This window comes from Pinus tabuliformis, chromosome 8 (genome assembly GCF_031772625.1).
Source record: "Pinus tabuliformis cultivar Carrire ecotype Pingquan chromosome 8, CPIR1, whole genome shotgun sequence".
NCBI lineage: Eukaryota > Viridiplantae > Streptophyta > Pinopsida > Pinales > Pinaceae > Pinus > Pinus tabuliformis.
In genome coordinates, this window is record NC_142294.1 from 1,407,063,421 (window position 1) to 1,407,075,511 (window position 12,091).

At 37.9% G+C, this 12,091-nt stretch overlaps 1 protein-coding gene across 1 annotated transcript in view; it reads right to left on the reverse strand.

Moving 5' to 3' along the window:
* The window catches only part of BIO1 (adenosylmethionine-8-amino-7-oxononanoate transaminase), a 312,590-nt gene that overhangs the window by 149,255 nt on the left and 151,244 nt on the right, over positions 1-12,091 (reverse strand). The gene's annotated exons all lie outside the window — the stretch shown is intronic.

The following is a 12,091-nucleotide window of genomic DNA, read 5'->3' on the forward strand; positions in this document are numbered from 1 at the left end:
GATAGTGGTTCTGACTGCGGATATAGGGACCAGTTTCTCGTTCAAATAAATAATGGAGTTTGGGGAGTGATATAGATGGGGTGAAAACTATTTGATAGAGTAAATATGAATGCAAATAAATAAATCTATATCTATCTATCTAATTCCCAGGATATAACTAACTTTGTATATGCAATTTCATAAAGATTTCTTTATAAATGAAAGACAATATAGATCATCAAACATTTAAAAGAGTTAAAACAAATTAAAGATAATTAAATTGATTAAATAGTTAATCAATTTAATTATTAAGCACATATCACATAAAAATTATACCATTTCATACATACAACTAAAGATAACAATTAATACACTTTTCAATAGTGAAACAATGCTTAATTGAGTTGTGATATTGTATATAATAAAACAGTGATAAAACTTAATTGACTTTTAAACATAAAACATAGCATTAATAAAAGATAATAATACCACATATATCAATGCTCCGCTTATGGAAGAAGACAGTCTCTGGCCCAGCCTTTCTATTAAAATTATCAAAGAAATACAAAAGTGCAAGTTCCTTGAGTCTTCTTACAAAAATTTTGAACCCCTTCTCTAAAAACATGAGAGGGTATTTATAAATAAAAGTCATACTATCAAAATAGAAAATGCATATTTTGTTGAGGAGGTTGAAACAAACACTCCTCGAAATAGGGAACAAAAAGATAAAAATAGCTTTCGTTTTAACAAGAAACTAAAGATGGGAAGTTGACTACTCTCCCATTTGCTCTTGTAACCTATAAATAGCTTCCATCGGCTTCAATTCTAGGGGATGAGCTGGCCTGATCCGCATCTGTCCTGCAAACAAGGCATCTGAAAGAGGTGGGAGCATGTATTCAGTTGCATTAACAAGGCTGCGAAGAACTAACCATTGTCCATAGGGATTTACCAAAAACTGTTGATGATATTCAAGATTTAACTTAGATAATTTCTTGATGCTATATTCTTTTTCCTTTGATTTGTTATGCCAATACTCTATGAGTGTTTGAGTATCTGGCAAGCATTCTCCTGGGCACTCAGTAATAAGATTAGCATCTATTAGACTTTCTCTAACAGTTTTGGTAATTTGCCCTGCTAGGTCTCTTGCTCTGTAAACTTTTTGAGAAACTGCTTGTCGTAAATCTTTTGAGGGTCTTGCAAATGATACATCCTCTTCAAATTTGCAGCTTTGAAGGATCCTACTATCGTTTTCCTTGACGTCAAGAACGTCCTATGTTCAATATTAAAATTATCAATCATCCACTTAATCATATATGCATAGGGTAAGATTTTAAGTTGCGCGGCAATTCGGGGAAGAAAGGAATTGGCGACATTGGGGAAGTTAGCCTCGAACGATGATGAGGCGTCAACTGTTGCTTGCTTAACCGCTACTACTTTGGGGTTTTCTTCTTCAAATAGATTGTACATTGACTCCCAAGAAGAAGTACCAGAGTCTTGCGTGCATGTGGTGTCTGTGAATAACGGAGCCATCTTTGTTGCTTCTAGTTTGAATTGAGTTACTTCTGTTTGAACAGACGACCCTTTTCCTTTCTTTCTTGCTTTGGACATTTCAACGGAATGTCGTTTATTAGTATTAGCCTACAGAAAGGAAATACAGAGGAATGTTTTAGATCTCCAAGGATGAAAGGACACGCGGGACAAATACATACGTTTCAAATAACAACTTGCCAATTAAATCAATTTTGTCAACCGAGGAACATTAAAACCATTAGATTTGAAATTTAATGAAAATCTAAGTTCACACAGATCCTCATTAAGTGGAGCTTAGTCAGCAATTTCACATCGCAAATCTTATTTGGAAGTATTTCGTTTGAAGTGATGTTGCAATTTGCGATGTGCGATTTGCGATATGCAATATCGCATACATGCATCGGAGATCAGGCAATGTTTCTTTTATATCGCAATCGCAACATAGAGATGTATGAGTTAATAAAGAGCCAGTAGGGATGTGCGACTCGTGATCTATGATTTGCGATAATGACGTGTCTCTGTGGCGGGTCCAATGAAGCTTTATGTGTGGGAGTGCATTTTTTCTTTGTTTTCTTCGTTTTATTAAGAGAAGCTTTATCGCAACGTTTGATAAGGGATATTATCATGACTTCTAATCATTTTGCGATGCGCGATTTTATTTAAAAAGTAAACCTAAGTTATTCAACTAGGACTTAAACCTAAAAGATAACCGAACATGACATCTTTTGGGGTTTTTGGAATTTTTTGGAATATAAATCTAAAGCAAAATTTTAAAAGGGTCCCCATTATTTAAATGTTCTATCTATAAAATTGGGGATTGTTGGGTACCACAACACCTCCCAAGAGGTCATAGCTTCAAAGCCAGAGGGGGGAAGAGCATGTATGCCTTCATAGACCTTAGCAATCAAATAAACAAGGGGGTCTCATAAACCAATTCAGTGTCTGGCTTGGCCATTACCTTAAAATTGGATTATTATTATTATTATTATTAGGAGGAGGAGGAGGAGGAGGAGGCAAAAAAATTGTTGAGTCAATTCATTAAATCAACATTGTTACAATCCAACTTTGTTAAGAGTTACCCACCTTCCATTTACAATATATATGCATTCCAGGGGGGGGCCCTTGGCCAACATTCCACATACACTCAATATTTGATATTTAACGGAGTTAAATACCCCATCCTCAAGTGCTCAAATAAAGTTAGCCTATGTTCCCTAACCTATTTCAGTAGCATAATTTTATGACCCTGCTATTTTGGCCCAACTTCTTCATCTTGTCTTTTAACATTTTGTTTAAAGTCATACAAACCTTAAAAACTAAATCCAATAGCAGCGAAAGGGTGTCTTCAAGAATGCTTTGAGATTGATCTTTTTCCAAGCTACAGTATAGATTTACTGTGGAACTTAGTCATACCAAAAGGATTAAGTTTTAACTACATCATGTGACTAGCCCTAAGAGAAAAGGAGCTTACATGGGACAATTTACAAAAGAGGAGTTGGCTTGGGCCTAGCATATGTTCATTGTGCAATGAAGTTGAGGCAACCACTTTCAAAGTTTTGCCTTTTATTACTGTTTGCAACAATTGGATTGCCGAGAATGGTGGCTTATTTGAAGATCTTATTCCAGCACTGCAATGTGCAGTAAAAAACATTAACATTTTCAGATGTTTCAAGCAAATCAAATGGTCAAGGCCTGCTAGGAACATTGTAGTGGAACAAGTTTACAGGTCTAACTCATGGGCATATTTCAACGAGCCAGTGCAAGGTAATGTTGGAAATACTGAGAGGAGCGGTGAATCAGTATTCCTTTTCAATTGTTATTTTTACCAGTTAAATCATTTATATTTAGAACACAAAATGAACAATAGGAATAAATGCTTTATTAATATAATCTTTACAATAAATCAGGTACAATATATATAAGGCTCCAACCTGTTGCTAAGCACCAACTTGGTCTTTTGCGAGGCTCCAACCTCTAGAGCACCAACCCTATCTTCTCAAGGCACCAACTCCAAGGACACCAATCCTTCTAATTCTGAGGCACCAACCCCAAGGGCTCCGACCCTATCTTGTCAAGGCACCAACCCCAAGGGCTCTGACCCTATCTTGTCAAGAAATATTTTGATTGTATTACACTGCTCTCAAAATCTTCTTCATTGTGTTCTATCAATCTACAGCTTCACTGCTACATCAATGACAACCTGTCTTCATATGAAGGAATCTTCACAATTCTTCATATTTCCCAAACAGAGTCTGCAAAGTTACCTCACGATGATTTCAAATAGCCATCATGATCTACAATAGTCTTCACACAACTTCAATGTGTCTACAATGAACTGCACAAAAACAACTCTCTATTTCAAGCCTCTGTTCTCACTGTCACGGTAAATGCTTCAGGAGTGACTGCTTCAGGAGTGACTGCTTCAGGAGTAACTGCTTCAGGAGTGACTTCTTTAGAGGAGTGACTGTCGCGGTTTCATATTGTGCGTTCAATTAAAAAACAACCCTGTTCATACACAGCTAATCTTCTTAGATCTGCAGAGCGTCCTTTTGAATTGTTATTTGAATCACTATCAAAAACAGGTCCGAGCTTTTCAATAAATAACCCAGTCAACATAATGTTCGACCTTCGGCTTCCTTCTTCTTCCACTGGACCTTTCGGCTTCCTTCGTTGCTCGCTCGACCTCCGACTTCCTGATCTTTGGCTTCCTTTATCTCTTCAAGTTCACGAGTTATGAACTTCTTAATGCTCTATTTTTATGCCCAAGATAGATGCTTAGAACTGAAGCGTTTTAACTCGTTTTTATACGATGTTCACCGATACTCAAAAGACATGTTCATTTGGAAGGAGAGGTCGACTTATGGATATTCATCCAAATACTCATAAACTTGTTTTATTTACGGAGGATTTCATAGGAGAGACCGTACCCAATGAGGTCCCACATCCATGTCATCAATCGCAATCGCAACTTTTGGAGGTCCCGCAATCGCAACTCTTAACATCACCGATGTAACATGGCCAATATTCATACTGTCGATGAAATGGACGCGACATAATATTAAACAGTGATCAATAGATCCATTGGGTCCATAGCTCCATCGCAATCGGCGGTCTCTCGGGTCCACAAGTCTTATCGCAATCAGCAGTCCGACGGTGACAACTCTTATGATTTGCGTAACTTCCCCGATATCTGGACGCGATACTACATAAAGGTGTATTCTAATGGAGTTGTCGGGTCCGCATATTATTATCGCAATCGCAGTTTTAGTGTGACATTCCTTTAAGACTTGCAATGCGAAGGTTCTGATACAGTGGATGCGATATTACAATAGGGCGTGTTATAATGGAGCAATCGGGTCCGCAACTCAAATCGTAATCGGAGATTTCAACGTGACAAGGCTTTAAAAACTTGCGGTATGGCAGATGTGATATTTCTTTAGGGCGTGTTGTAATAGGACCATCGGGTCCGCAACTTATATCGCAATCGGGGATTTCAGTGTAACAAGGCTTCAATACTTGCGACGCAACAGATGCGATATTGTATTGAGGTGTGTTGTATTTGAGCGATCGGGTCCGCAATGCATATCGCAATCAGGGGTTTTGAGCAATGTTACATAACTTAATATAATGGAACCGTCGATAAAGTTCCTCCGATATAAATTCTCTGATGCGGTGTTATTACATGGTTTTATTCTTGGGTTCTTGCTCCTGTGACTTCTCTTCACTCTTCCGCTTTTCCAATAGTTGTTGCTCCTATGGCTTATCTTCCTGTGACCTCCGATAACTCTTCCGAAGAACTCTTCCAATAGCTCTTCTTTGACTGCTCTTGTTCTTGACTTTCAATGGCTTTCCTTCTTGGGTCTACTGCTTCTATATATATATAGAAGCAGCAGACCCAAGAAGGAATATATATATATATATATATATATATATTCAATCCACTTGGCTCCTCCATCTCATCATATCATGATATATCAAACTTTCATCACTATGAAAATTGTGATCAATGGGCATCAATAGGCAACAACATGTATTAAAGAATTTGCCATCACAAACACTGCTATATTGACATCAATGACAACCTAGATTAACAGGTAATCCCAAGACTTGTGGGGTCGATGGCATTATATATTTACGGGAAGGACATTCTGTAAAACTCAAAGCAAGTTTACGAAAAGGGAACAACATAAAGTTGAACCTATGGCCTTAAGTTACTCATGTCAACCTAGAGAAAAGGGTGTGCAAAAAATTCAAATCATAGTATTCAAAACCATTCGATCTCAACCGAAAACCGATCAAACCAACCAGTTCATTAGCCCTGGCCATCAAACCGATTGAAAAACCCGGTTATCTGAGCAACCCACCGATTTCTTGGTCTGACCGGCCATAAATCAGCCAATTTAAGGTAGAACCAGCGGGTTTTCCCATAACCGGATGGTTCCTTCATAAATCAGTTGCTTTATTGCCAGACCAGCTATGAACCCCACAAAATGCAGTTTTGTGAGTTTTGATGTCATTTTGAAGGATATTTGGGGTTGTTTCCCTCCAAAAACAACTCCTCTAAGAAAAGCATGCCTCCCCTCTCATTTGCCTCACACATATCAATCCTAGCAACACTAGCAATCAATGGTAATTTTAAATTCTTAAAGTAAAAGTGACATTTCCTTTCATCCTTTTACTTAATTTTTAACATTACCATGAAATGACTCTGGATGTTTGAGAGTAGTTTCGACCTCATTGGATTTCATATGGAGACACTAGAATTTTAGAGTTCACTCAAAATTTAGCAGACTTAATCGTTTTCAGGATTTCATCGTTTGGGGGCTTGCAATGTTTCCATTTGGTTCAATCATGCATGAGGGTATGAGATTGGCATTTGATCAAGAGCATGAAGCCCTTTAAGAACCTTGATGTTGGTGGCATTGGTTTTTAAACTTTGTTGATGTTCATGGTACTGATTGTTGAACTCCTCTACCATGGCCTTAACAAGAATGCACCCTTCACTCAAAGGAAAATAATTGGTTATGCATGCTAAGCATTTTCTACCACATTATAAGGTTGAGGAGATGAACCCTTCACTCAAACCAAAATCATTGGTTATGCATGTTAAACTTTTTCAATTTCGATCATATTCTAAGGTTGGGCAAGCCAAGTTTGAAGACTTTGACCGAGATGATGTTTATGTATCTCTTGTTGATGATCCCATTCTAGTAGCGCTGAATCAATGATGAGTTTCATGAGTGATCATGTTGATCAATGATTTGTAGTTTTGATGCCTATTTTTGTTGCTACTACAACCACTACTGCTAAGGTTGCAGAGGAGTTTCAGAAGTGCTCAAACACTGAGCCAGATTATTTATGTAGCTCATGTGGATGATCCCTTGTATAGTAGTGGTGATAAGTTTAATCATGATTTGGAGTGATCATGTTGATCACTGATGTAGACTTGTAGTAGGCTAGTGACCCCATCGCTTATAGCATTGTTTTGGACTCTAGAGGTCATTTAGAGCCTCATTGATTATGTATTTTGTTGCTTATATGTATTGCACTCGGTGCCAATTTGATATATTCAACTTTACCTAGTATATAGATGAGAAAAATTTGCATATTTTATCTCTATTGGTTTGGAATCATGGTTTGAAATCTTAAAAATAGTTTTTTCATTATAAATTAGTTATTTCATGTATTTTTTTATAGATCGGTTCATTGAGATCTGCCCAGTCCTAGTTTGACCGGTTCCGATTTGAAACCCGGTTTGATAGGTGGATCGGTCTGGTCACTAGTTCCGGTTTGAATACTATGTTTCAAATATTTAAAGACACACTTGTTGTGATTAATTGGATGGACAAGTATGCCTATGCTGATTTCACGTTGCACCCTATATATGAGGAGATTCGGCTTCTTGTTTCTCATTTTGACGTTATTTCTTTTCATCATATTTTCAGGGTTTAACTGATAGCTTGTTGTTAAATTTGGCAACTAGGGCTAAACTCCAACTTGGACAGCTCATATGATGCAGCTAATATTTTTATTGGATTCCTCTCTCCGAGAGGTGTAGGATTGATCTAAAGATCACCTCATTCTTGTTGAAGAATCTAGGGAAGTTATAGTTAATGAGATTCTTCTAGGCATGATAACTATTTGTGAGGTGTTTTTCAATTATTCTTCTTATTCCAATCTTCACTTATTATTATTAGAGAGTGTCTTCGTTAGTTCATCAAATAGCTACCAAAACAAAGAGACAAGAACACACAATGTTGGCTTTCTGCCAAGGCCAAAACCTCTCCCTCTTAGAGAGGAAAACCCACACAAAATTCTTCTTATAGAGATTCCAATTGACGAATACCAAGACCATGACCCTTGACCTACTACGCCACTTCAAGACCAAGACACCAATCCTCTTCTTTGTCACTTCTAAGATCATCTTCATTACTGCTGCTCCACTGAAGTCATCATTATTGCATTACTGAGATCTTGACACCTTGTTGCACCTTCACCGAGAATATTGTTGCACTTTTACTGAGATCAGTGTTATTCCTCCATTGAGACCTTCACCATGACATCGAGGTCTATATACTGAGATATGTAGAGAGTGAGATCATGATTGCTTCCTTCATTACCGAGATAGAGATTGCTTTCTTTGTATCGAGATCACGATTATATGTGTGCTGAGATTGCTACCATCGAGGAGGATGAGACTGTGATTTGTCTCATTGTAATTGTCCACGAAATTGCAGTGGCATCCGAGAATGAGCCTTCCTGTACCCATCCGAAAATATTGTTCCACTTGTCCGAGATTTGTGCCTACTGTGCCATCCGAGATCCTGTAACAGACCTCCGAAAATCTCAGACAAGTCTGAGTTCTGTTTGACTGCAATTGTTCTATTTGACTGCAATTCCCCGAAGTTTCAGAGATATCCGAGGTTACTGCTCCTTATCCGAAGTTGCAGAGCTTGTTCGAGATTCTTCCTTTCTATGGTGACCCTACATGCCTATTTATAGTTGTTATGTCTCCATAAATAAGCCGACATGTCACAGTGAAAGGATGTGTCTATTATTTAAGCCAACTTGACATTAATATATATTTCTAGGCCGACATATCTGCTCTTCTTCATCGTTTAACTTGCAGTTTCCTTCTTGTGCTTGTCTTGGAGGATTGTGCTTGTCTTGGAGGGTTGTTTACACTTTGTACATATGACATTGACTCTTTGACATCCTAAGGCTCTTAATGGGAGCCACTAAATAAATAAACCTCTTGTTCATGAAACCCATGCAGCAAGGAATAATAAATTCATTTTCTTATAAATGATAATTACAATGTCATGAAAACCAAACCTAGTTACACTTTCTTCAACAATTCTAACATGTACAAATGGAATTATGAATTTATTTTGTTTATGGACAAACTATCAAGGTCGGCCAACAAACTAATGTAGGCTCAGAAGCCCAACAATCACATCTATTCATCCTCAACATTTGCATATAAGTAGAAGGTGACTTTGCCTCTTTTGGACATCACTCAACCTCTCAACACATGCGAAGAAGAAAATAGTCATTTTCTATTTTGGGCGTTGACCAAATTTCTGGAAGCGTTTTAACCAGCATTGACACATTTGACTGCGTTTTTATGAGGGAAATTTCTGTTTGGGCAGGCCACATTTCTGGGCACAGAAATCAAGGCAATCCGTACTGTTTGACTAGTGTTGAATGCAAATGGGTTTGACTACAGCGTTGACCTATGTTGACCAAGTTTGACTGAGTTTTTCGGAGTTGTTTTGCGCTGATTCGAAGATTTGTTGGAGGCCGAGTTGACTGGGTTTGACCACGTTGATTTGGAGGAAGAATTCTGCCTTGTTTGACCAACATTGACTTTTTGGTTAGGGCTTCTTGTGGCTGTTGTTTGACAAGACAGATTTGACTTTGATTGGGCAAGTGAATTTTGCATATTGTACTCTCTCTCTGCTAAACTTTTGAAGAATAATAAGAAGAATTGATCAAAGGGTTTCACCACATTGGAGTTTGTCCCTGGCATGTGCCACATCTTGTGTGCTCTTGTCTTGGCTTGTCTTCTACTGTTATTGTTTATGTTCTATCTGCATTTTACTATCATGTTAATGTGATTGCTAATCTGGATATTGATATTGGTCTAATAACAAAATTGAAGTAAAATTGCTCTTAAGCATAGAACATACCATTGTTATCTAAAATTAACACTTGTCAAAGGATGATATTATGTTGGATGCTGGCAACTGGCATATGTGGGGGAAGTAGATGATCAGTTCGCTGAATATGACCATGTTCCTTTTTATTAATTATGAATATGATTAGCCTATTAAAATTGATATACCGGGGGTACTATTTTTGATATATAATCCATAAGAAGGATTCCAGCCTCGTATATGGATTCCTCAAGATCCAAAAGTTAATGATCCATCGAAGGAGGAGATTTTTGCTCCTATTGTTTGCTTCTCCAAAATGTCCATCCATATTCAATCTCCATAACCCCTGAAATGGAGGGCCAATGTTGGGGTACCACTAAGGAATGAGAAGAGGGCTTGGACTGGTTACGGATCTAGAATCAAAACCTCAACAAACCATTGGGCAATCATATTCACAGAAGATCTAAATGGATCCCTAGGAACTCAATCCATAAAGATTGGTGTGTTTGGGAACAATCGTCAGGATTGAATCAAAACACCATCACTGAACATATGCCAACAAACCAGCATTATTCCACGTGTCATGCTGAAGGATATTTCATGCAATAGCATTAGAGTTAAAGAGTAAGCAAAGGTACTTGGACCCCAACCTGAGTATCAATTCAAGGAAATCCATTTAATCTCTCAATTCAATAACCCATTTATTGGAAGCATCTTTGACAAGCATCAAACATAAAAAAAGAATAAAATGACAATCCTATGGTCTACATTTTGGCCACCCTACTCATATTCCTCCTTGTGGTTTGTGAAACACTTAAAATCCTCCTTCAGATCTAGCTAGTTCACTGATGCATATATACAACCCCCAGAGAAGCACTAATAATAGAGTCAGGACTTGCATGCATGTCCACTTTCTTGGCAAAACATTTACGGGGCGAAACAATGAGGGTGGTCAAACCAAGATGATTGTGGGGTACCTCCCCCACTATTGTTGAATGGCCACGATTTATGCAATAATACAAACCCTCCTGGGGTTTCAAAGGGCTATCCACCGACATCAGCATGGACGCCTCATCAACCATGACAAAACCAAATTAGGGGATCTTCTAATGAAGAGAGAAGTCTTCCATAATAACTTCCTAACGCACATCCATGTTCACCACAAAGGCGTGGGAATGGAACATAAGGCTCCAATCAAGTGAGTGCACTACTAATTTCTTTACCTTACGAGTCATCAATCAAGATGAAATCATGATTGGCACAACAACCACAAGATTTACAATTCCTAGAGTAAACCCACCACTCATAGAGAGGGTTAACAATAGATCAACCTCTTTGAAACTTGATACCATATGTCCAAGGTGACCTCGGAGGCATCTCTCAAATTGTGCTGAAGAGAAATCACCTTTGCACATCCTTCATAAAACTCAACTTCAACAACAGTCATACAGCCTCCATCTAATTTCTTTACAGGTTTTCCATGGCTACTCAATTTCGAGCTCACAGCTTCTCTTTCCCCGCAGCTTCTATCACCTTTGTGTTGTTACTCATCTCCTCCAACAAGATCCTACTCTCCACATTCGTGTACTCTATCAGTCACTCTTTCATCATTGATGTCTTTCAATTAATGAAAGACTTACCCCCCATCACCAGAATCAAATGCATATACACACTCTTCTTTGCATTATTCCTCATTTGCTTGCATTTTGCTAGGTTGATCATTGATGTGTTTTATGTCCTACAACCTCTTCTTGGATTCCCTCTTCAGATGTCTTACCTTATCACAATAGTAACATGTCAAACTTCAAAAACCATCCCTACCAATGATAGCCTTGCCTCAACTGTTGTTTCCTCCTTTTTGTTGTCCTTTTGCCTTGCCTTAGACTTAGAGGTGAAAGAAATTATACATGCTTCACCTGTTGAGAAATCTAGGGCAAGAATAGTTAAAAGATTTCTCTGCTTGATAATTGCTTGTGATATACTTTTTATTCTTAGCTTATAGTCTTTTCTTTGTTATGTTATTATTGTGTTCTTTTCATCAAGACAATTACCAATATGCACAATAAAAGACAAGTGACATAGTACATAAGTTTGTCAGCCAGGGAAACCTCTCACCTTTTGAGAGGAAACCCTGATTAAAATTCTTCTTCTAGATCTTCAATTGATGAATACCAATACCATGACAAAGACCCTTGACTCTAGTATCCTCCCAAGAACCTTGTCACTAACCTTGATGCTCTACCTCTTCTTTTTCTCGAAATTTTTCTTGATCTCGAACTGCTCTCTTCGACTCCTTCCAGAGAAACTTGGTCTCTATCCTTCACACTGCCTCTTCTTGGCTTCTCCTAGAGAATCTCAGTTTCTATGATCTTATTGACTTCCTTTAGAGAATCTCGATCTCTAGTCTTAATCTCTATCTTGGT